The sequence below is a fragment of the Muscardinus avellanarius genome, assembly GCF_963383645.1.
Source record: "Muscardinus avellanarius genome assembly, chromosome: 1".
Lineage (NCBI taxonomy): Eukaryota > Metazoa > Chordata > Mammalia > Rodentia > Gliridae > Muscardinus > Muscardinus avellanarius.
In genome coordinates, this window is record NC_137786.1 from 56,327,798 (window position 1) to 56,354,302 (window position 26,505).

Sequence of the window (26,505 nt, forward strand, 5' to 3'; positions counted from 1 at the left end):
AGCTAATTGGTTTAAGATCTTGGATGCTGAAGTGTGTTCTTTGGTACACCCCCGCCCGTGAAGGGGCATTGATTTAGCACGTGGGTCAGGCACCATTCTAAGAGCTCTGCAGGTATTAACTAAGATTTGCAAATTGCTGGAGGCTGTTAGTAAAAGGAGTGCAAGAGTATGCATGGTGTTCCTTTGTGCCTAATAGAAAAGCAATATATATATATATATATATATATATATATAATTTGCAAGTGAAGGAAAACTTCTAGATGGGCAGTCAAGAAAATGGTATAGTGCTGTTTTTGAGGAGATGAACCAAGAGACCATGATGTGGGAGGGAGACTCTTTTTTTTTTTTTGGTGGTACTGGGGTTCCTGGAAGCCTTCTCCCTCCGGGCTATACTCCCAGACTTATTTTATATTTTTTTATTTGGAAATAGGGTCTCTTAAGCCAGCAAGGCTGACTCCAAACCAGCGCGATCCTACTGTCTCCACCTATTGCTGCCTCAGAAAACAAACAAACAAAAAAAAACCACCCCAAAACAGCCAAAAAACAAAAAAAACCCACACATGCCGGGCGTGGTGGCGCAGGCTTGTAATCCCAGTGCTTGGGAGGCAGAGACAGGAGGATTGTGCAGGTTTAAGAGACCCTGTTTCCAAATAAAAATATAAAAAAATAGGTTTGGGAGTGTAGCTTGGAAGTAGAAAGGTTTCCAGGAACCCCAGTACCACCAAAAGCAAACAAACAAAGAAAAACCCCACTACATTTATTGTTAAGGAGAACAAAAAGAAAACTTCATAGGCTGAGGCAACTTTATGGATCAGATCCTGGAGTAGGCAAGTCCTTGGTAATGGGTTGGTGGGGCTGGGGTCGGGAGAAACTTGCAATCCTGGAGACTAAAATATAGCTCTAACCGCAAATTAGAAGCTCTAAATTTAGGAAGGAGAACTAGAAATAGCAGTTAAAGTCCACTTGACACAAGCTGAAATGAAAAATGTGAGATTACACCTGTAACTGACGACGCATGTGTCCTTATACTCCCAAGACGGCCTCATCATCCAAGACTGGAGGGCTGGCTTCCCTTTTCCCTCACATTGTGGGGCTCAGACCCTGCTGACGAAAACCAGGGCTGTAATTATTACTACACCCCATCACGATGCCGGTCCAGTCATCCGGTCCTCAAATATATGTACCTGGAAGTCACCGTGCTGGTGTTGTGAGGGAGCCTAGGTGGATGGGATCCAAGCCTGCTACTTTATGAAATGCACACCTGTACAGAGATAACACAGGTACCAGGAGAATGGACAGCGATAAGGACTGTGGGGAGAATAGATGCACGATGATGGGGTTTCCTTTGCTGAGGCTGACCTGGAACCTGTGATCCCCCATCTCAGCCTCTCAAGTACTGGGATGAAAGGAGTGAGCCAGCGTGCCCAGAGTAATGGAGTTTCAGAAAAGAGCAAGATTATCTTAGTCAGGAGCAATTAGGACTTCCAAAAAGGGCTCTGCTTGCCGGGCGTGGTGGCGCTCACTTGTAATCCCTGCGCTTGGGAGGTGGAGACAGGAGGATTGCGCAGGTTCAAAGCCAGCCTTGCTGGCTTAAGAGACCCTGTTTCCAAATTAAAAAAAAAAAATGTATGTATGTATATAGTAGGTTTGGGAGTGTAGTAGCCCAGAGGTAGAAAGAAGAGTTCCATCTCCAGTACCACCAAAAAAAAAAAAAGGGGAGGGCTTTGCTTTGCTTGCCTTTGGGATTTTGGTAGGGGGAAGAGGATCCCAGAGAGGGGGTGGAGGAAGGGAGGGAGGAAGAGGAAGGGGGAGAGAGAGAGAAAAGAGAGAGAAGAAAGAAGAGAGAAGAGAGAGCATAAGCAATAAGTGTGAGCTGCATTTCAGAAAGTACACCTGGGCCTGGCGTGGTGGCGTACGCCTGTAATCCCTGCGCTTGGGAGGCAGAGACAGAAGGATCGTGCAGGTTCGAAGCCAGCCTCGTTGGCTTAAGAGACCCTGTTTCCAAATTAAAAAAATATAAAATAGGTCTGGAAGTGTAGCCCGGAAGTAGAAGGGCTTCCAGGAATCCCAGTACCACTAAAAAACAAAAACCAAACCAAACCAAACCAAACCAAAACAGAAAGTACATCTGGTTGAAACACAGGGCTCTGGGGAGGGAGTGGAGGGAGAACTGGCTGGAAGGTTGGGCGGCACCAGTGTGCGAGGTCTTGAACTCCTTCTCTGTAAGCAGTGGGGGCCATAGACTGTGCTTGGTAGAGGAGTGCTAAGACTCTACCTGCAGCAGAGTGGAGGGGAAGAGTTGAAGAAGGGCCTAGGAAAGGGACCCAGAGACTTGGGACTTACTAGTCTAGCCAAGAGTTAATGAGAGTAAAATCAGTAGGAAGAGGAGGAGTGGCTGGAAGGTTGATGATGGTTCTCAGGACATGGAGCAGAGGAGAAGTGACCACTGATAGGGCTCAGGAGACCGGAAGCCCCTGGTGAAGCTCGGGCCTGGTCCTCAGGAGGACACAGCCGAAATGGGCAGGTTTAATGGCCACGGGGCCAAGGAAGATGTCCAGCAATCTGGGGGCCTGGCACACCACACAAGTGTGAGGCTAGATTGGAGAGAGAAGCTGGAGGTTTGTGGGGGAGTGAGCTCTCTAGTAGGAAGCGCTGAAGCCCAGAGAATAGGTAACCCTCTCTATGAGGGGTTTTTGAAAGACCAAAAAATGATCAGAGGGGAGAGAATATGGAGCAATAAAGAGAATGTCATTAGTTTTGGAAATTTAACATGGGAGTCTGTGGAAGAAAAAAAAAAAAACCCTACCCCAACACTGAAGGTTGAGGAGAAGTAGGTCCTTGTTAAGGCAGCTTAAAGGGTGCTGGCAAATTGTTTTTAGTGAGTGTTGGGTGAAGAAAACTAAACACTTAAAGGTTAGTTTGCAAATTTCAGAACTATAGGCCTAATTCAACCAGAAGAGGTTTTTGTTTTGTACTGGGGATGGAACCCAGGGACATTCTACCTCCGAGCTACACCCCAGCCCTATTTTTTATTTTTTATTTTGAAACAGGGTCTCACTGAGTTGCAAAGGGCCTCACTAAGTAATAGCTGAGTCTGCCCGCGAATCCAAATTCTCTTGTCTCAGCCTCCCAAATGCTGGGATTACAAGCATGTGCTACCATGCCTGGTTGAGAAAAGGCATTTTATTTGACCCTTGATATCTTAAAAAAATCAAACCAATATCTAATGTTAAAAAAAAAAAACTGTAGATTTTACGAGCTGGATGTGGCAGCACATACTTGTAATCCTAGTACTCGGGAGGCCGAGAAAAGAGGATCGAAGTTTCAAGGACAGTTTCAGTAAGTAGTGAAACTCTCATCAATCTAGTGAGACCCTGTTTCAAAATAAAAATAAAATAGGACTTCAGGTGTAGTTCAGAGGTAGAACACCCCTGGGTTTGGGGGCCATTGCCAGTGAGACACACACACACACACACACACACACACACACACACACACACACACAGGTAGATTTTACGTAAAAACCCATCATTTCAAATCCAAGTGCTCTGCCCCTCCCATCCCCATTGCTTGGCTGCTTTCCCGTGGGACCAGTGTCTGCTGGAGCCTGGGGGATGTTGGGGAGGAGAGAGGAGCTGTCTGGTCTTCCCAGCTCGGCCCTGTGGCTCCTGCTGACAGTGAGTCTATACCTTTGGTCAAAGCAGGTGGAGGTGGTGAGGAAAGGGGCTGTATGCACACAGATCACTCTTTCAAAGGAATGGCCAGGTGCTGTGGGGCACTCCTGTGATTCCCACACTTGGGATGGTGAGACAGGAGGAGTATAGGTTTGAGGCCAGCTCCAGCAACTTAGTGTGAATTTTCTTGTTTTCAAAAATAAAAAAGTAAAAAAGGGCTGGGAGTGTTGCTTGGAGGTTGCATGTCCCTGGGTTCCACCCCCAGTACCAAAAAAAAAAAAAAAAAAAAAAAAGATGTGGAGTTGATGTGTCGGAGAGAATTTGAAAAGTAAATCAGGGTGTGTGGAGAGAAAATGGGCGTGTTTAGGGTAAGGGAGACAGACGGGTGCCACTTGTCCTCACCCAAGAAGGACTTTGGGGAGGAACGACGGTGAGAGGGGCAGTGACTGGTGAAACCTAAACGCGACGTAGGAGCTGAGGAGGAAGCAGCTTTGGGATGGAAGAGGAACCCTTGCCTCTTGGGAAAGAGGACAGCAGGCAGAAAGAGCGAGGGAGGGCAGCGAGGCTCTGGGTGGATGGCACCGCGTGGCCCTGAGGTCAGAGGAGCCAGGCACGTGTGGGTGGGTCCTGGGCAGGGCAGTAACTTGGCACCCCAAGTGGACCTTCCTTAAGGATTTGTCTACTCATCATGTTGTGAGGGAAAGAGAAGCTGATTTTTCTTTTTAAAACTGTGCATGCCTAGGTTTGTGTTTTAAAATTAGGGTTTACTGCATAAACCAAATGTAGCATAACTACATTTAGTTGAAACGATCTTTTATCTCATATTTTCTGTACTGTTAGGCACTCCTACTTACTAAGGACAGAGAAAGCTACATTAACAGTAGTAAGTTTTTTTTCGAAGTGTAGTTTAGTTTTATTTTTTTTTGTTCCCTGACTTTCATGATAGCAAAATATTTCCCATACTTCTTTTGTTCTTTCTTTTGTCTTTTGCTCTCTTTCATGTTTTTCTTTAATTTTTAATTTTTTGTTTTTGTGTTAACTGGCGAAGGAACCCATGGGCATTCTACCTTAGAGCTACACCATGGCGCTATTTTTTATTTTGAAAGAGGTCTCACTGAGTTGCAAAAGTCCTCACTAAGTAGGTGAGGCTGTCCGTGAATTGCGATCCTCCCCCTGTCTCAGCCTCCCAAATGCTGGGATTACAAGCGTGTGCCACTACACCTGGCTTTTTTTTTTTTTTTTTTTTTTTTTGGTACTAGAGTTCCTGGAAACCCTTCTACCTCTGGGTTACACTCCTAGACCTAATTCGGAAACAGGGTCTCTTAAGCCAGCGGGACTGGCTTAGAATGTGTGCGATCCTCCTGTCTCTGCCTCCCAAGCGCAGGGATTACAAGCGTGCACCACCACGCCCAGCTTACACCAGGCTTTTGGTTTTTAATTAAAAATAATTTTTTTCTAGTCGGGTGTGGTGGCACACACTTGTTATCCCAGTACTTGGGAGGCTGAAACAGGCAGTTCACAGGTTCGCAGTCAGCTTCAGCTACTAAGTGAGGACCTCTGCAACTTAGTGAGATCCTGTTTCAAACATAAAGAATAAAAAATGGGTCTGAGGGTGTAGCTCAGAGGTGGAATGCCCTTGGGTTTCATCCGCGTGCTTCAAAACAATTTTTTTCTAAAGCAGACAACGTTTTTGGAGACTTATTAGAATACTTAAGTGGAGATAATAAAAAGGATTTTTGGTGATTGGTAAATGAGAGTACACACTACCTTGTGCCGCCGATTAAGGTCTGATCTCAAAATCTGGAGTTCAGTCTGGTGAAACCATCCAGCTCTTTGGAGGAGTGCACGATAGAGCTGAGGAGGTGCCATGTGGAATGGTTCTTAATGTAGACATTGGTGAGGATTGCAAGTGGGCTTCCATCTGTCCAGTTATGTGAAGAATGTCATAGAAAGCTGAGATCATTGACAACAAATCGCAGATTCATTTTCACGTTGGCTTGCTGGATTGTGTTCCTTTCTGATAAATCGGTGGCCATGGTAGCTGGTCCGCTCATTCCTCTGGTTTGGGTTGGGTGTAGGCTGTATTATAGAATTTCTACGGGCAACAGTGAAGATATCAACGGAGGTGTGTTCAAGGTAAATAAAAGTATCCTAAAGCCTCAGAAAGGAGCTTGTAGATCAGTGGCATAGGGAGAGACCAAAATGATTTTCTCAGGAGGCTAGCAGGGGAAGCATTGTTAAAATGATGGATTCCACCTGCTGTTAGGGGGAATCCAACTCAGTGAGGCCATTGAATATGTATTGGTGGTGCCTGGGAGGAGGAAGGACAGGAAAATAAGTGAATAAATATAGAAATATAGGAAGCTGTATAATCAGATTTCAGAATTCTAGTTCCTGTAGTGAAATCTTTCTAAAAATTTCTTTTAGAGTCACAGCAGACAAAAGAGGTGAAACCTTAGTGGAGACAAGGAGGGGACCTATCTGAGGGAGACGGGAGGGGGAAGAAGCCTTGAAGAGGGACACACCTCAATGGACATGATGCACGTACACAAACTTATCAAAGCCAATCACCGTGCTGAGCACGGGAGGTGGAGAGGGAGAGGGAGTGGGGTGAGGACTGGGCTCAACCAGTGCTGCCTGCATGTGTGTCTATCATCCTGAACTGCATCAAGATGTGTGATTACAATGCACCAACTAAGAGACATTTAAAAAATTAGAATCACATAAAATGATACTTTAAAGAACCTTTCTGTGGGATGTGTGAATGCCTTTGAGGACTGTCACTCTACTTTCTGGTTTGCGAACTGTCTTTGGTCTGGTGTGAACACCGTGTTGTAGTGCATTTGTGGCAACCTTCGAAAGAATAGGTTTCTCATGTGATAGAGGTTGACCCATTACTTTAACTTTTATTTTAGTTTTTCTCAGTCAAAATTGGGCAACACTGTCACTTATATCTACTGAGAAGAGAGTAGATTTATTTACATCTCATTCAAACCACTGAGTTAGCATTCAAAAATTTAAAAAGTAGGGGTACACACTAACATATGATTATGCTCATGACATATCCTCCTGAAAGCTTTGTTTCTTTATTTTAAACTGTGGAGAACTGAGGGTGGCATGAGGGGCCAGATAATTTCTAAAGTAATTTCTTGAGATGTTTAAGAACATGCCAACAAGATAAGATGGTATGCAGGACTAAGTTTGAATGTCACAAAAATAAGGCAGACACACAAAGTTCTGAGACTGACGTTTGTATTTGTCTGTCTTTGTTTTTTTTTTTTTTTTGGTTAGGAAATCTAGGCCATTTTCTTTCATTAATCGAAAAAAACTTTTCTGAATTCCAAAAAAGACAACTTAAAGTTACTGATTATACATTTATAGGCTCACTTTAGTAGAACTTGTAGAGAGAACACAGAATGACTTTGAATGATCTGTGTAATTCTACCCTGGTTTTCTAGGACTTGGGCCATGCCATCGCTCCTTTACTTTCACTGATTTTCCTTCCCTGTTTCCCTGTGCGCTGTGGGATGCTGCTCTTGTCTGGGAATTGTCACAAAGACCCATGAATAGGATGTATCTTTTCTGGAATAACTCCACTCTCTGCTCCTTCAGGAACTGAAACTGTCCCAGGAAAGTTCTTAGGGAATGATAAAAGTATCCGTTTTGTGATTTTACCTATTTTTCCTCTTTGGTGCAGTCAGCCTCTGAGCACTGTCCTTCACTATTGATTACAGTTGCATCGAGGGCCACTGTGCGGGGACCTGGGAGAGAGTAAACCTCTCTGACTCCATCTGGGGTCTGCCTTTCAATGGACAGAACATTATACGTTCAAAATCAGCAGACCGATGCCATCCTCAGAAGGCATGTTATCTGATGCTAGTGCATTGGGCACATCGTGAATTTGGTATCCCAGCTTTCTTTCTGTCTTTTCCCTCCTGAGTCACTTTGCAGTGGAATGGGGATGTGTCTCTAGCTGGCTGACTTAGTGCAGGTCGTGAGGGATGGTGGTGAACTCTGGTTTCTTGTGGGCGTGTCACCTGAATCCTGGGACTCTACATGCTGTAGTTTAATCAGCTGCTTCGTTACCACATACTGTGTATGGCTTCCCTCTCTGGTATGAGGAAACCCTTATGTACTGCACTTCGGAAGACTAGAAATGGAAAAGGATTCTCTTTTGCTGACTCTGTGGAACTGGAGTGGCATGGTTCAAGAAGACGCTGGTAGTTAATGATGTAGAAGTTTAAGTTTTTCAACATATGTGTGTGTGGGGTGATTTCGAAGTATGGAACTATGAAAAGATTTTTTTTTGTGGCTACTATATTGGATTTTTACATATAAGATATAGTTTAGAAAGCATTGCGCTGTATTTCAGTTACTTGCTTTTTTGGCACTGGGAGCTATTTTATTTTCTGTTTTTAAACAGTGTTTCATGAAGTTGCTGAGAGCTTCCCTAAGTTCCTGAGGTTGGCCTCGAACCTGCAATCCTCCTGCCTCAGCTGCCCATAAGGATTTCAGGTGCACACCACCAAGCCCTGCTTAGCTAATTTCTTTATGAATCAAATACATGGCTACTGCAGTGTTGCATAACTCTGCCTTTTGTCTATAGAGTTTCTTGCTCGGTCTAAGTCAGAAGGAGAGAGATTTGCTTTCCTGCCCAGGGTTTCTCTGGTAAGTGTACAGTGTGTCACAGTGCTGTCTCACTATAACCCGGGAGCACAACCATTATCCTTGTTCTCTAACACTGGCATAATGGTAGAAGCCCTGCCGCTGAATTTCTATAGCATGTCTTAGGCTACTTCATTTAACCATTTATACCTGGAAATGGTGCATCCTACCTACTTTCGAATGCAATTGTAAAGTTGTCTCAGTCCATTTTGTGCTGCTCTGACCGAATGTCACAGACTGGGTAATTTATAATAAACAGACATTCATTGGCTCACAGCTGTAGGGCTAGAAAATCCAAGATCAAGGGGCTGCCTTCTGTCTATCTTGAAGCAAGCCGGAGCCATCCTGTGGGTGGAAGAGCAAAGCCTCATGACCACATCACCTGTGGAAGGCCTCACCTCCTAGCACTGTTGCACTGGGGATGGAACTTCCAACACGTGAGCTCTGAGAACACATTCAAATCACAGCAGAGGGTGCTTGCCATTCCTTTCAAGTTTGGCCTCTTTATATAAATATAAGCGGCTTCTTAGAATCTAGGCAGAAGGACCGAGGAGATGGAAGATGAGTAAGGCTCAGATTTGATTTTCTGTCTCCCTAGTCACTCAGTACCTGGCCTTCTCTGAGGTACTTTGGCTCCCAGTTGTATGTCTGTACACTTGGAAAAACAAGGTCTACCCTTAAAGAACAATTTCACAAGAGAATTCAAAATAGGGATATCTATGGGAGACTGCTTTTTTATGAGAGGCATTGTAAATATAGTTATTGCCACGTCCCACCTGTACCTCCATCCTGAATTGTCAGCTGATTTCAGAAGTTTGAGGCACTCTCAGGAGGGCGGACTGACTCAAAGGACAGTTTGCTGTTCTTGAATGCAACGAGTCCCAGACTTTGCCTGATACGGTGCTAATTAGAATGACCTTGACCAGCTGTGGTGGGAATAAGCATCCTTGTCATTGTTCCTGATTGTTGGGGGAACATGTTCAATATTTCAACATTAAGTCTAATGTAACTTGTAGGTATTTCTAAAAGATACTCTTCATCAGAATGAGGAGGCTCTTTTCTGTTCCTAGTTTTCTGATTGTTTTTGTAATGATCGTTTTTGTCAAAAGCTTTGCTGTACCTATGGATGTGATGCTATTGTTTTTCTTTATGCTGTTAATATGATAAATTGCACTGATGGTTCTTGAGTACTAAACTAATTTTGCATTCCCAGGATAATACTCATTTGGTCAGAAGATATGATCTCCTTTTTATGTTTCAGATTTTTATTTACTAATATTTAAAACTTTTGCATTTATTTTTATGGATTATATCAATCTTTAAATTTCTTCCCTGTAACATTTGTTAAGATTTTCATATTTGGTTTAGGCTGGCTTTACATTTCTAGAAAGAATGCATAAGATTTCCTTAGATTTTAATGAAACACGTTAGTAAAGTTATTGGGACTCTTGACTTTATCTGGTAAGTTTTATTCTCTTATTTTTGGTACTGGGGATTCAGCCGAGGGGTATTCTACCTCTAAGTTATACTCTAGCCCCTTTAAAATTTTATTGTTTAAAAATTTTAAAACAAGATCTTGCTGAGGGCCCTGCTAAGTTGCTGAGGTGAGCTTCAAACCTGAGATCTTCCCGTCTCGGCCTCTAACTATGGGAATTATGTGTGTGTGCCACCATGTTTGGCTTGTGGTAGGGTTTTTAATTACAGATTTAATTTCCTTCATAGGTTAAATAGATAATAAATTTAATACATCCAATAAAGCAAATTTAATAAATAAATAAGTTCCATTTTTAGATATTTGTCTATTTCCTTTTAATTGTCGAATTTGTTTAGATACTTTATTTTGTTATATGTGTTCATTATTATTTTAATAATTACTATAGAAATTATACTAATAGCCCCTCTTTAGAATATTAGAAGCAATTTGTGTTTTCTATTGTCTCCCTTGATTGATCTTTCTAGAGATTTTCAATTGTTATAATGTACTAAACAGTGTTTCTTGTTTGCTTTCTGCTCTTACTTGGGCTGGCTATTTGACTTGCTTCAGTTGGTTATTTTTAAAGATCTACTTCACAATGAAGGGATTGTAATAAGTACTGATAGCTAAGAGCTAATAGTAAACTATTTATTAAACTTCCTGGCTGTGTGTGTGTGTGTGTGTGTGTGTGTGTGTGTGTGTGTGATGCACTTTAACAGGTCACCTCTAATCTTCCATGCTACGTTGCTATTACTTTACTAATTTTGCCAGGATGAATTGGAGGTTTGGAGAGGTTACTTGACTTGCCCAGGGTCATACAAGTACCCTTGGTTAACCAGGAACTTGGAATCTGCTGGTGGGAAAAGCTGTTCCCAGTTGAGTTGATGAGTCTTACTTCTGTTGTCTCTTCTGCCAGTCTCACGGATGAGCTCCTCAGACAGAATATCCTCTCCTCCCCTCTGTCACAACACACCCATCCTAATTCGAACCTCCGTGAAACAACAACTCTTCAAAGCGATTACTAGTTTGCTCTCACCGGACTTGGATTAACCTGTCCCATTGCAGGTTATCACAAACTTATCACAAGTTTGCAGATGAAGCCTGAGAATATGAGTCCATCCTTCAAGGAAATCAATTAATAGGTATTTATTAGCTTTTCAAATAAGAAGTTACATATTTAATGATTTGTCCCTGTCTAATTAGAAAAGCATGCCAGGCAGCTTAAAGCAACGTAGGTGACCTCATGCTGGACACTTAAATACATGTCTCTTCTTCCATAAAAATTGCATGGGATAAAGATTTTTTTCAAGTCCACACAGTAAGAAAGGAGCAGGTTCAAATTCACACATCCTTTTTTCAATAACCAAATATTTTTTTTTACCACACTCACCTGCCTCTGAACAAAGAAAATTATTTAAAATATAAATCATGCAGAAGTTGTTGATAATATCAACAAATCATTTATAAAAATGCCTCTGCTACATTGATGTTTGGAGATGAGCATTAACATTTTCTCTGAACTTCCTGGGAGAAAGAAAAGAGATGGTGGGAGGATAGGGAGAGAGAGAAAGAAAATGAGTGCAAGAGAGAGAGAGAGAGAAAGAGAGAGAGAGAGAGAGAGAGAGAGAGAGAGAGAGAGAGAGAGAAAGAGAAAGAGAGAAGAGAGAAGAGAGAAGAGAGAAGAGAGGAGAGAACGCTATATTCTTATGCAATTTAACCTTAAATGTGATGAGGAATTTTTTACTGAACTGAAAAGGCAGACTAATTCACTCAAAGTTTTGAAGTCAATGTTATTTAATTTCAAAATTGTGTGTGTGTGTGTGTGTGTGTGTGTGTGTGTGTGTGCATGCATTGTACTGGGAATTGTGCCCAGGTGCATTCTACCTATGAGCTACACCCCCAGCCCTATTTTACTTTTTATTTGAATACAGGGTCTCACTCGGTTACTGATAACTTCACTCACTTGTTGAGGCTGGCCTCGAACTTACGGTCTTCCTGTATCAGCCTCCCAAATACTTCAAAATATTTTAAAGGTAGATTATTAGAGCACTGAGTCAAATCATACCACACCACACCCCCTTAAGAAACAGGTCTTAAATGCCAAACTAAAGATAATCCTACCGATTTTTAGAAAAACCTATTGATCAAACTAGACATGGTGGCAAGCTCCTTTAATTCTAGTACTTGGGAGGCTGAGACAGGAGGATCACAGATTAAGGCCAGTGAATCTTAGTAAGACCTGCCTCAAGGTAAAAAAAAAAAATGACCAGTGTTATAGCTCAGTGGTAGAATGCCCTTGGGTTCAATCTCTAGAACTAACTAATTAACTAAGTATATAATTGAATGAATGAATGATGAATAGATAATAATTAAGTAAAACCCTGTTAATCAAAAAGTCCTTGTAATATATGTGTCCTATACAATAATCTTATATTTCTATTCCATTATTAATGTTCTATTTTATTTTATTTTTGGTGGTATTGGGGTTCATGGAAACCCTTCTACCTCCGGGCTACACTCCCAGACACCTATTTTTTTATATTTTTATTTGGAAACAGGGTCTCTTAAGCCAACGAGGCTGGCTTCGAACCTGTACAATCCTCCTGTCTCCGCCTCCCCAGTGTGGGGATTACAAGCTTGCGCCACCATGCCCGGCTTATTAATATTCTATTTTTTATATCCATCTCTGGATTATAAACTTCTTGTAAGTGCCCTCTTTGAGTTCTCTCAGATGCTTCCAAGGTACTTAGGATCTGGCCCATTGTACACTGATTAAAAGGTAGTACAGAGTCAAAATGCTTTGAGGGCTCCAGGAAAGCCAGCCGAGAGAGTAGGGGAGAAAAGGAAGCTGACATTGATGCTGGTGGGAGAGACGCCTGTGTCCGGGGGGACCCAGGCTGACAGCCTGTGTCTTCGGCAGGTCTTACTTCCACTCTAGCAACCCAGCATGGAGAGACACAGCACTTCCTACAGGCCACAGTTCACCTCCCCTTCATCGGGCACGGGCTCCTTGGCAGGGTCATAAGGACATGGCGACCCACCCTGCCATGACTCCAGGTTGGGGTGGATATCCAGGCACATATTTGTTTTTGAACAACCAGACAGGCTGTCTCCTGAGATCGGACCCAAACTGGAACTTGGAGGAGAGTCAACTGGCCTTGATTCAAAACAGACAAACTGTAACAATGCTGATAGGCAGGGCTGGGGGAGGAGAGTGACCTCAGAACCCACAGAAATGCTCACTCACCTGTAGCCCCGCTTCTCACAACACGTAGTAGGAGCGAGTCAGCAGCCGGAGCCCTCAGGACAACTGTACTATCCAAAGCCAAAGACGCAGGGTTTTATGAGGACAAAGAAGAGGTAAAAATCTACAAATACTATTAAATGATATTGCAGGCATGTGGACATGTCACAAGCCACAGGTGGACACGACGGAAGCATATTCCCAAGGCAGAAGGCTCTTAGGCTGTAGATAATTAGACTAACTCCTTAGAAAAATCCTAACGATGCCACCATCTGTTGAGTGTTGACTGTGACCAGACTGTTAGGCACATCCAGTTGTCTGGACTCAAGTAAGAAGAAATGTAAGGTCCCCAGAGATGGGAGCTAGTGGTGAAGGCGACTGGCAGGCAGGCGTTGTTTGGGTCATCCGTACTCTAAGGGCAGGGTTCTGCTGAGGCGCGCCACAGCCGCCCCGTCCTGTGGACCCGAGAATTCTTCAGTCCTGTTTGAGTCAGACAGCGAGAGTTAGCTTGCAACACAGTGGCCAGGCTGATTCTCTGCCTTCACTGTCTGTCAGTCTGTATGTCTGTCTGTCTGTCTGTCTTTCTCCCTCTCTTTGTCTCTCTCTCACACACACACACACATTTGTACATGGGGCCCGCAAAGAGGAGAATGTGGTTTAACTTGCAGGCCCTTTAGCCAGAGCTTCTTTGTTAGTGAAAAGCAAACAGAACAATCTGGACACCGGGTCAGCCTGCTCTGGAATGCAGAATTGTTTGTCGCCAGTCAAACAGCCGCCTGATGCTAGGTTTACACGATGTTTCTGCAAAGCGAAACAATGAGGGTGTTCATCATTAACTCCAGGCGGGAGCCATAAAATCAGAATGGAAGAGATCAGGGTCACCAAGTGTGATCCTCAAGGCCCTCAACAAACAACTCTGCTCGTGGAAAAATGACTACTTAGACCAGTCCTCCAAATTTATTAAACACTTGGTGTTTTTCCAAAGACGTGGTGGATTCAGAGAAGAAAAGACCCAAGTCTCTTCACGCATCCAAGGGCCATGTTGAGATCTAGCTGAAGACAGAGAAGCAAATAATGGTGATAGGATTTTTGCTCCTGTGATTTTCATTTTTGACCAAATGCCCTGTGGGAGTTGAACAGAGGGGAGTTGAGAATTTTTCCAGTAGGAGGTGGCATTTGAATGGAAACTTGAAGGAAGAGTAGAAGTTTGCCAGGAATGTGGACTGGAGGTGAGGGTGGAGGCAGAAGTTCCTCCTGCACAGGAGACAGTGTAAGGCGTGAGGAGCAGGCTCATTTTAGAAACTCCTAAACACACTTGAGTACGGTCAGGCTGAGCTTGGGTGGGGGCTGCAGGGGATGGGGACTGGGAAGGTGGTCACCAGGTCAAGAACGTGCCTGGAGCTTGGGCTTGGGCACTCTCATTGTGTCCTGTGGAGGTAGGGAAACCAGTGAAGTATTCTGAGCAGCAGGAACAGCTTGGCCACCTTTGCTTCTTAGAAAGATCAGTGCCGTGGCATCAGGCGGACAGGTGGTCGGGCAGCTGGCTAGAGGGGGCGGAGTGGTTCTGTGGGAAGAGGGACGGCAGGTTTGCAGTGGACATTGGCTGGGGGGTACTGAGGAACTATTAAGTCTAGGTGAACTGTCAGACACCTGCACAGGCAGCTGTGAGGGGGACGAGAGTGAAAAGGGGACCAGCCTACTCTGAGCAGATCGTGGGGCTGGAGAACGGCTCTGGGCAGACCAGAGGGCTTTACCCCTGGCGTCCAAGTCACTCTCCATGCTAGGCAATGATGGCAGAATGCCCAGGGGATTTGGGCCAAAGGGCCCCTTGGACACACCGATCCTCTGCAGTATCTGGAGCTCAGTTATAGGCTTTCATAAATATTTGTTCAATGAATGGAGTCAAGCCTAGGGCAAGGAGCTGAAGGAATAGCAGTGAAGGACTCACAAAACCTCTGCCCTCCAGGCATACATCTTCCAGGGGATGAGAAAGCAATCAACAACATAAATAAAATGTGTAGAAAGCCAGGGGCTAGAGTATGCCATGAAGAAGACTTAAGGTTGGAGGGCCTCTGCAATTCTATATAGGGCGGTCAAAGAAGGCTGCACTGAACCAGTCTGAGGAAGGTATTGTTACTTCAGTATATGGAGAACAGCAAAACAGCTCAAAAAAAGGGGGAAAGCAGTGCCCAGAGCTGAGGCTGGGCAAGAGCTCAGCATTCTAGGAGCATCAAGAAGGCTGTGTCAAGCCAGGCCGCTCCTGGGCTGAGGAGTGAGTGGGGAGTGTGTTGGGCTTGGTTCTTCACTTTGAGTGAGATGGAGAGTCAGGCTTATTTTCTCTGGCATCCTGTGCTGGGCACTGCTTTCCTCTCCTGGCCTTTCTAATCACAGCTCACAGGTGCTTATCATGGGACATTCTATAGAAAACTGGCCCAGATGCATATTGAAGTCAATGTCATTGTAGCTCCAGGGTAGAGCACTTGCTAGCAAGGGTCAGGCCCTAGGTTTGATCCCCAGTACCACACACACACAAAGTCAATGCCATTAACATAAAAAGTAGAAGGACTGTTCTTTATTGACAGGGCTTAAAGAGCTATAGCAATCAATCATATTGCTCAAATTCTTACAGTGGGGGAGAGATTGGAAGGTGGGCTAATATCAGGTGATCTGGGAATACTCTTCCTTTGGTTAGGCAAGATCCTGGGGCTGAGATTATGTGGAAGAATACCTTTCCTGCGAAGACAGAGGTTGAAATATTTCAAGGTGAAGTTTTATGATATTGAATCCATGCACACACCACCAAATGCATCCATAGGTAGATAAAACAGAAATGCCAAAATATGAATAATTGTTGAATCCAGGTAGCAGATTTATAAAAGTTTGTTGCACTATTCTATCAACTTTTATTGTAGAACATTTTCCTATTAAAAACTCAGAAAAAATAAACTTTGCTATGTTCTGCTTTGGGGCCTGCTTTTAGTTCCTGTTATTTATTCTTCTGTCCAGCGCCCCGAGCCAAGCCATTGACTTATTCTGGATTGGAAACTCTTGCCTTGGAAGACTCAAAAGAGATTGAAAGCAGGCATTGGTTGGGAGTTGGAGTGGTTGGTTTCCAAACCCTTTTGGGTGTTTGGCTCTATGGGTGGCATAGTGGGTCAAGGGATGGTGGACCCTTCACAATTGTAAAGACCCTTCCAGGGTAAGAGAAAGCAAAAGAAAAACCATAGCCTCGGGGAGGCTAATTCCTGTCCAGCGTGCGTGCTTTTCCCCAATGCTGAGGTTCTAAATTCTTCCACTGTTTACCTGTTGCGTGACTTGACAAAAGGGTAATGTGATTTAGAAACTCAGCGGTCATCCAGAAAGTCTATTTTCAGCCAGGCGGTTACCAGGCAATGTCAGGGGACTGGGCTCTGGTGTGTCAAATCCCAAATCGAATCCAGGAGCCCATGTGTCTGTGAATACAAGAGAAGCTCAGCCGGCCTCTGCACGAGTCGCATTATTCCCTGCTGTGTTTTCCACATGGAAGCAAGAATTAACACATCCAGAAATCTGGGCTTAGCATCTGTGGATCTCCTGATGAAAATTTCAGCTTATGGGTGGGGTGTAAGCATTTACATACACCCCCACCCTTCCACCGGTCACATAAGACAGAAAAGATTAAAAATTACCCCGGAAAAAATGCCTTAGATCTCAGGGAAAACCAGAATGTGGGTGGCAGTATATAAAGAATTTTTTAAAGGTATAGCTGTTCACAGTCTTGTATTCTGTTAAAAAAATTATTTTGTTGTGTTGCAGGAATAGCAATAAAAGATAAAAATCATTGGAAACTAAAGGAGGAAGCAAAAAAAATATGGCCTTTATAGCTGTGTCTATTCTTGGGACAGTAACAATAATAATACTAGTGATGGCAACAACAGCTAACATTCAGTCATGGCTAACTGTGTGCCAGCCTAGGAAACACTTTACACCTTTAACTAATTTCATCCTTATTACAAGCCAGGCGAGGTGGCGCATGCCTGTTGTCCTGGTATGTGGGACACCGAGACAGGAGCATTGCAGGTTCAAGGTCAGTCTCAGCAACCTAGTGAGATCCTGCTTCAAAATAAGAAATCAAATAGGGATGTGATTGTAACTTAGCGTTTATGACCCTGGAGTCAATCCCTAGTATCACACATAAATACACAAACTCCTCATTACAACCCTATAAAGAAACCGTTATGATTAGTATCCTCATTTTTAGGGAGCTGAGGCCCAGAGAAGTTAAATAACATGTGCCACGTCACAAAGCCAGTAATTAACAGAGATAGTATTCAGGCTGTCTCTTGAGAGGAGCCAAATCATGGGCTACCCTGTTCTGGTTCCATCACAATGTTATTCTCTCTTCTCTCCATGGTCGTGTTTGTTCTGGTTCCTCTGTAGGATTAGAGCATGTTGAAAATGCTGAGCCCCTGGCCAAACATGCCCAAGGCCCTGTGTTCAACCTCCAGCATAGCAAAAAGCAAATACAAGAAAGGAAGGAGAGAAGGAAGGAAGGAAGAAAATTCTGGCTCCACTATTAGACGATTACAGGTCACTAAGCAGCCTCATTAGAGGAGCAGTTCCCATGGGTGACCCTGACCTTGGAACCCAGCAGTAGATCTTCACTAACAATAGCTCTCGCTCTGTGTCACGCCTTCTCTTACATTCTTCACACATTTTGTTTCAGTATTGAAAACAATTTGTTTTATGACTCATAGTAAAAAAAAAATTGTTTTGTAAAGCAGGGCTAAGTCACACATATATATTTGAAATACAAGTTTCACAAAACTACCCTTACCTTTATCACCTGTGACCTTTGGTATTTTCTGTTTTATTTCATTTCACTAAAAAAAAAATTTCTGGTTCAGAAATGCTAATTGATTTCATGTTCTACTAATAGTTCATGACCTATAGTTTAAGAAAATGTGTGTGGCTCATTTTGGTTGTCACGGTCCTCTTGGGAAGTCAATATTATTTTAATATCCATTTTACAGATGAGAAAATTCAGTTAATTTGTTCATGCTTGTGTAGAAAAGCTAAGGCGTCACTTACACTTTGCATTATATTCCTTTTTCCAGAGTTCAGTTATGTTAAAAATAAAAACATTCCAAATTTTTAGGTGCCTACTGTGTTGTCTGGACTAAATAAACACAAGGTCTTGCATATATGGGCATCTGGGCACCGTTTTAGGTCAAATATACAGAGATGGTATCACAATTTATGAAAAGTGAACACTTCTAAGGACCTCTAGACTCAGTGTAGCTTTTAGTTATTATGCATGTTTCTAATCAGATGATTTAAATATTGCAACTCCTAACTTAAGGGGATCTGTGGAATTTTTAAAAATTAGAACAATCTTCCTTTCTCTCTCCTTCCTTCCTTCCTGGAAATGAAAATACACTTTTGGAAGTGTGGCGGTAGGCTTAATTGGAATTCATAACTTATACTTCAGTTCCACTGAACTTCAGCATATGCATCAATTAATTAAACAATTAATTAATTTATTTTTGCAGTGCCAAGGATCAAAACTAGGGCTTTTTGCCAGGCAGGGAGGCACTCTACCACTGGCCTACACCCTCAGCCCTTCTATGTATTCATTATCAGTCGGCAATAAATTACAGTCGTATTATCAACACAATGAATTTATTGTCAGAGTAAGTTATTAGTATTTTTATAGCATCTCATAATGTTGCAGATGATATTTCAAAATATCTGTGCTCATTACTACTTTACGAATGCTACTTATTGTATCTACCACCATTTTTTGATATTTAGTGCATTGACAAAGAAGCATATACATTAGTATGTCATGGACTTTTTTGTGATATTTTGGTTGACAATGGTAATTCAATATAGCTTTTGTGCATTTAAATTCATTATTGTTTAGACAGGACTAATAGAAAAAGGGCCTTTTCATATTACTTGAGTACACATATCTCAAAAGGGGTACACAAATGGCTAACAATTCTATGAAAAATGCTCAACATCACTAATTCTATGAAAAATGATCAGCATTCACCGGTTATCGAAGAAATGTAAATCAAAACCACAAGGAAAATAGCATGCTAGGCGGGCATGGTGGTGCACGCTTGTAATCCCAGCATTTGGGAGGCCGAGACAGGAGAATTGAGGGTTGTGGACAACCTCAGCTACTTAGTAAGGCCCTTTGCAACTCAGTGAGACCCTGTTTCAAAATTAAGAATAAAAGATAGGGCTGGGGATGTCGATCAGAGGTAGAATGCCCTGTGTTCTATCCCTAGTAACACAGGAAAAAAAAATCTCACTTTAATTAGAACTGGTATTATAAAAAAAAAAAGACAAAAAGTAGCAAATGCTGGTGGGGATGTAAAGAAAGGGTAACTCATATGCTCCTAATGAAAATATAAATGAATACTGCCTTTACAAAAACAGTTCGGAGGTTCCTCAAAAATGTAGAATAGAACTACTCTATTATCAAGCATTCTCCCTACTGGGTATATAACCAAAGGTATTTAAATAAACATGTTAGAGAGACATCTGCACTGTACTCCATAAATACATACAAATATTGCTGCCAATTAAAAATAAAAATATACACGCTTGTAATCCCAGCATTCGGGATTCGGGAGGCTGAGACCGGAGGATCACAGTTCGAGGACAACCTCAGCTACTTAGTGAGGCCCTCTGCAACTTAGTGAGACCTTGTTTCAAAATAAAGAATAAAAAATAGGGCAGGGGGTGTATCTCGGAGGTAGAATGCCCCTGAGTTTTATCTCCAGACCTGCCCCCCCCCAAAAAAATATATATATAAGTGTATATATATATACACTTAATCTGGTTATGGTGGTGTATGCTTGTAATCTTAGTACTTGGGAGGCTGAGAAAGAAGAATTGCAGGTTCAAGGCCAGCCTCAGCAACTTAGTGAGGCCCTCTGGAACTTAGACCTTGTTTCAAAAAAATAAAATACGGCTGGGGATGTAGCTAAGAGGGAGAACATGCCTGGGTTCGATTCCCATCATCAAATATATAGTTATATAATGTGTAAAAAGCCTATATTTCTATAGGGTGGGAAAATCCTATATATTATGGGTTGAGTCCTGGCAATGGTCTTCTTGAATTACCAGACTGCGTCCCAGAAATAAAAGGTCAGAGAAAAGACCAGCGGCATAAATACATTCTATATTCTATATATGTATTATTAAATATATTTATTGTTATATACTTATATATAAATATATTTGTGTATTTATTTATTCTAAAAAGGGAGTTCCCAGGTACAATGGACTGCCCAAATGGACTATGGCTCCACGAGAGATGAAGGCTTTGGCTAGACGAGAGGAGAGGATTTGCTTTCTTTCTTTATTTTTTTTATTTTTATGTGGATCATATTGAAAATGGCATATATTCAGACAGCGCTTGGGAGAGGAAAGAATTTGAATACAACTGATGTTTCATGTGCTGTCTCTTTAGAAGTGGGCCATGTTTCAAGTTACCCAACATTGACACCCATCCTTGTGGACAGTCTTGCAAAGGGTACCTTTCCTAGGAGATGTGGAAATTGTGGCACAGAGAGTCTTTTGGTGCTTTACATCTTTTTCTTGTTTCGGTGACTGCCTCACCATTTCACAGCGACAGATTCGTGTCTTATTCGACCATAGAATTAATTACTGTGTTTTGCCAAATTTAGGTTGACTTTGTTTATCAGATGCTCATTATTCATGTTCTCAACAAGAAACAAAAATGACTGATTATCTTCTCCACAGGGTGGAGAAAGCCTATATTTCTGGGTTGAGTCCTGGCAATAGTCTTCTTGGATTACCAGACTGCCTCCCAGAAATAAAAGACCGGGGTAAAGACCAGTGATTTAAATTATGTCCAGGCTTGCTTTGCAAAGCACTTGTGAAACACTAACTAATAAATAACAGACCTATACTCTCACAAAAGTCTCTGCTTTGATGAAGCCGTGATGTGGCTTTCATTTAGCCTTGTGTTAAATTTAGCCACATTGTCCTATACATTTACAGAAAAACACATTACTGCATATTCTGTGAACTGAAATCTTTGACAGAGCTGAATTATTTTAATCTTGGGATCATCAAGATACACATGCTTTAATTTACCTCTGAAATTCATGTCACATGATCTAAACTCCAGAGTTGTCAGTTACTTCCTTAAAAGCAAACTGAGTAACTTCTTCCCTTCTTTACAGCCTTCCCTGTAAATAAGTTCTTCTGTTGCCACTAGGATGGAGTCTACGATGCCCAGGATGGGACACGGGCCTTCATGGTTGAGACCTGCCTACCTCTACAGCCTTATGGCTGCCATTTCCCCCATGCTTTTATTGCACGCTTTCTGAAGTCCTTGCATTCGCTACATACATTTTGACCTCTTTAACATACTTGGCTGTGCACAGGCAGTTTATTTTTCTTTTTTCCTATGTACTTCCTTGAAAATGGATACTGGTCCTCTCAAACAGTTTTAGGGCTGTCTTTCTGAAGATCTGTCTTGTGTGAACTTCCATGCATTGCTATCCATTCAATGAAGGTAGGAAAATCTGTGTGTTCTCATATTTGCTGACAGTGCTGATCTGAATGCATTAGTGTGGTTTGTTTACAATCATTAAACAAATGGAATTTATAAGCATGCGGCAGAGGCACAATTACTGCTGAAGGACTACAGTGGTCACGCTAACCTAGCCGATGGCGGGCTGGGAGGATGGGGTAGTAAAGTATAAGCATCTCACGCTGCGTGGGTCATTTCTTTCTGCCCTTGCTCCTATCCTTTCCTCTGACCCCTTCACTCCAGCCATTGCTGTGAAGTATGTGTAGCTCTAATCAATCCATCAGCCTCTTCCTTGAGCCGCATCACAAAGCTTTTGCCTTCTGACAGGAGGCTTCTTCCAGGTTGGTTTTGACCTTGCAGAAGTCAGGTCAGCCACTCTGCCGCACACACACAATGGAAGTGAGAGTGCATTTAAACTCCACACTGTGATAATGACAGTCGGCAGATAAATGCTTCCTGCCTGCCTCCCTCAGCAAGATACACCAGGAGCTCATTCTACAAGACAACTCAAACATGGCAGGGCAAGAGAGCCTCAATTGCCCATATTAGTGACCAGCTCAATAAAGGAGCCTTGGCTTGGCTTCCCTTGTTCCACATTTCAGTCTGTCTACTGTTCAATCTACTACTCTTCCTTTGAATCAGTTCCCAAAATAAACAAACTTGTTTCAGGCTCTGCTTTTAGGAAGAACCCAGAGTAAGTTAGCTAATTTCAATCAGCATCACTCAGTTGAAACTTTTCTTAAACTTAGAGATGTTTGGAAACTATCTGCATGTCTCATAGAGAAGACACTAAATAAAGATGGTACGGAAAGCAAGTAAATGAGCTAGCAGCCATCATATTGTATGTAAATGTGCTGAAAAGTAGAAAATGATGGCGAATTAGACATTCTTTCTTTAGTTTGGAGATGCACTCAGACAACTGCTTAGTTTTATAAAACCACGTCACCATAATTCTCCAGCTGTGTCTTAGACAGTAACTGAATAGTAATGTTTTGATCACAGCTTTATAAATGGTGAGGCCCTAGACGCAGCAGCTTTCTCTGAGCAAGTGCTGAGGCCCCAGAAAGACACATGTCTCCCGTGGAGGCCAGTGCTCAGAGCTTGGGTATGAATCCCTACACTTACACCAATGCATTACATGGTTTGCCCCTGCATGTGTGTGTGTGTGTGTGTGTGTGTGTGTGTGTGTCTGTGTCTGTGTCTGTGTCTGTGTGTGTCTACCTATTTGTATGTTTTCTTCTCTATAAGCATAAAGTATGGGTTCCAAACTAATTATTTTAGACCTCACAACCCTTTGATCACAAATAGAACAAGGACAGCTTTTGGGAAATGCAAATAATTGGGCATTGGAGTTGGCCTTTGAATCCCTGTGCATTCCCAGTTTCTCAAACCACAAACTTCTTTTGGAGTCATAAGAGACATTCAAAGTCACTCAGGAGCTGCAGGCCCAGATGGTTGCTACAGAAGCAAAAGCAGAACACAGGCCTTTGGAACCTCTTGTCATGGCCCGTCAGGTGGCCACACTGCTTCCCCTGGAGAGGCCTTCCATTAAACCAGAGGCCAGCACAAGATAGGAAATAATGTAGTCTTTGCAGGCTGATGGTCTATGTGGCAGCCACTCAAATCTGCTTTTGTGTGAATGCAGCTATTGGGATACTTACATGGATGAACATGGCTGTGCTCCAAGAAAGGTTATTTACATGTACAAGTACAGGCCTGGTTTGGCCTGGGGCTGAAGTTTCTCGTCCCAGTTCTAAACTACTGATACCATGGCAATTTCTGCTTGGTGGTCACCAAAAGGCCTAAGTACTAGAGAGTTAAAGTCGCCACAACCCCGGATGAGATGCGTTGTCGCATCACGGTCCCACATGACTGGGTTTCCTTCCAGCTTGTGTCTGCTCAGTCCGAGCCAGAGGCCAGGAGAGTGGCCTGGCACCCATAGTGCTCCGGTTTCCAGAAGGAAGCACAAATCCCCTTCCTGTGTAGATAAAGGAACAATTGTACCATGGGAGAACTTACTGGAAAGTAATGCAGGGTCACCAGGAAGGAACAGAAATTCACTCCTCAGTCAGTCTTCACAGTCTGGCCAGGAGTCAGTCTGACTTTGAGCAGCTGGCTAGGACGCATGTCTGACCCTGGCGGGCTTCCAAGGCCCAACACTCACTGGATGATATGGTGGGTTTTGGTGATTTCTACAGCCCACTCAGAGCTTCCTGTGGCCGTTCCAGCCAGTTCATCCTCCTCACAGTCCAGTATATGATTCCCCACACCATTTCCCCCTCAACTGTTATCTGTCAAAGCAAAGTTAACGTTTCCGTTATCCCAAATTGCCAATAGACAAAGAAAAATTCTCTCAAATTTATCTTCCACAAAACTTGACTTGTGAGTCCTTTATCCTAAGCCCTTGTCTCTGGGATTCTGTTCTAGTCTGAGGCTGTCACAAACTGAATGCCTTTTCCATAAAAAGGTCAATGCAAGGAGTTTGGGTGAAACCCTATGTTCATGCCAATGGGCTGGACAAGTTCTCTGGTGCTTGTGTGGATGCACGAAGGTTCAGGTGTGCCCATCTCAGCTCTGCCTTTAACTTGGGAGGTCGCCTTCCTCGTGGGCTTCCACTCGGGATGTTCTCTGATCACAGTTCTCAAGTCTTCTCGACATTTCCTTCTTTTTGTCTCATTATTCACCATGTGAGTTCACATCATGTTCTGTTTCTGAGGACTTTCAAGGGCTGGGTGGGATTTTCAATGAACTGAATCATCTAAGCTTCAAAAAGGTACACATGTGGTTTCGGACTTAATAGTCAACTGGCCAGACTTATAAATGGATACAAGTTTCTAACAAATGTCTAAGTCCTTGGAGCTCAAGCAATTTAAAGTGAAAAAACTCATACATTATCCCATTTTCCCCAGGTATGACTCTGGTCCCTGGGGAGAGGGACACTGGGAGTTGTGTGAGACAGCAGAAATAAGGAGGGAGGGAGGAAAGAATATTTGATTATTTCTTCATAAACAACCAATTTCTTTAGCACCTGGCTGTGGTTCCTGCTGCTGTGAGAAGAATATCAATGGCTTTAATATTCCATTGTTTAAGTCTGGGCAGCGTTGCCGGCCACTCTTGGTTGCTGGCTCTCAGACAGGTACAGGACAGAAAATGTGGCAGATATGAAAGGGAGATACTAGCTAAAGGCCTTAAAGCAGCCCCCTTTGGATTCCAGGGGTCCCTTTTGTTGCTTCACCAACCTTTGGTTGATCTTTAGCTGTGTTTTTGCCCCCTGAAGAGGGGCATGTCCTTAAATGCACGGGCTCCACTGTTCTGCTCACATTAATGGTTTTTTGTTAGTTTTTTTTAAATGGCCTACTTTGTTTTAATGAAATTATTATCTTATTCAGTAACATTAATGGCAAGGAATGATTAATGAATACTAATGAAAAGAAGAAAAAAAGGCAAACAAAACAGTAGAAAAATGATGCAAAAAATGATACTTTGGGTGAGAAAATTTGAAATAGCTCATTACCACAAGGTGGCACTGTTAAAACACCTCATTTTAAAGCGCTAAAAGTTGTAGATAAGGAAGACACAAAATTAAAGAGCCTTTTACACAAAAAATACTTAGTATCAAAAGACTGGAACATGTGTATATGAAGGCTACTTGTGTTGGTGTGTGCACACATATGTGGATATGTGTATGTAATCATGTTAAAAAGTAAATGTGGGGGTATAATTTTATTTTTAGATTTTTCTTGAAAGTTTTATGCTTGATACTACCATAATTCAAACAAGAATTTTAGCATTTGTTATATTTATATATTGAATATTAAGTACATTTAATCCTACCAGATCTTTCTGGACATCTTCTGACGTGCAAGATTGCAGGCATCAGAGTAATGAGTCCAGTTGACTGTTCCTCAATCCACTTTATTTTGCATAGGGAGCTTGCACACTAGGGGCATTTATTTGAAAACAATTAGCGCCCCATTAGGGGAAACATGAAGCCAGTGAGTCACAGATGTTCTTGACTGCTTTGGGAACTTGGCATGTAGAAAGTTGGTAAATTAATACTCTGTAGAAAAGAACTCCTTACTTTTAAAACATGTTGTCTATTGTGTGACTCCCTAATGCCCAGTACCATTGTTATTAAAAGCGACCATTTTCATGTTTGTGCATTCTGTATGTGCACAGGGATCCATTTATTGACAGAGAGTTGAAAAGCTGGTATTTCACAAGTTTGTACATTGAAGATGGAGTGTTGATATAATGGTTCAGATTATCTTACTCTTGAAAAAAAGGCCAGGAGTGGAAAGTGATCTAATGCAAAAACAAAACAAAACAAAACAAAAAATAGAGGTGCCCAGAATTTTACACTGAAGTTTGCTTATTCCACCCCGAACCACTTTCTGAATCAAACGATTGTTAGCATTTCCATTCTCAAGGTGAGATTTCAAAAAGTTAAGTAATTTGTCAACCGTCAAGCACACACTATGTGACAGAATTGGGAGTTAAACCTTGAAGTTATTCTAGGGAGAAAATGTAGGGAAGTGAAGGGAAAAGGTCTAGGTCATTTTGCAATTTGTAATTTAGATATAACTTTATACAATAAATAAGAGAAAAGAGAAAAGAGACCTGTTCTGTTCTAATGCCTCCCCTACAACCGGATAAGAATGATGTATAGATCCACATATACATATATGTATATTGTGTGTATATATTTACACACACACACATATTTATATTTGAGAATTTGAGCTGGGAGTTGAACCGGGGCCTCATGCCTGCTAGGCACTTGCTCTACCACTAAATTGTATCCCCAGCTCATCATGTTTTCTTCTATTTTTTCACATAATTTTCATCAACTTCTAGGTGCTTTTGTATCATCCATAAACAAGGAGGC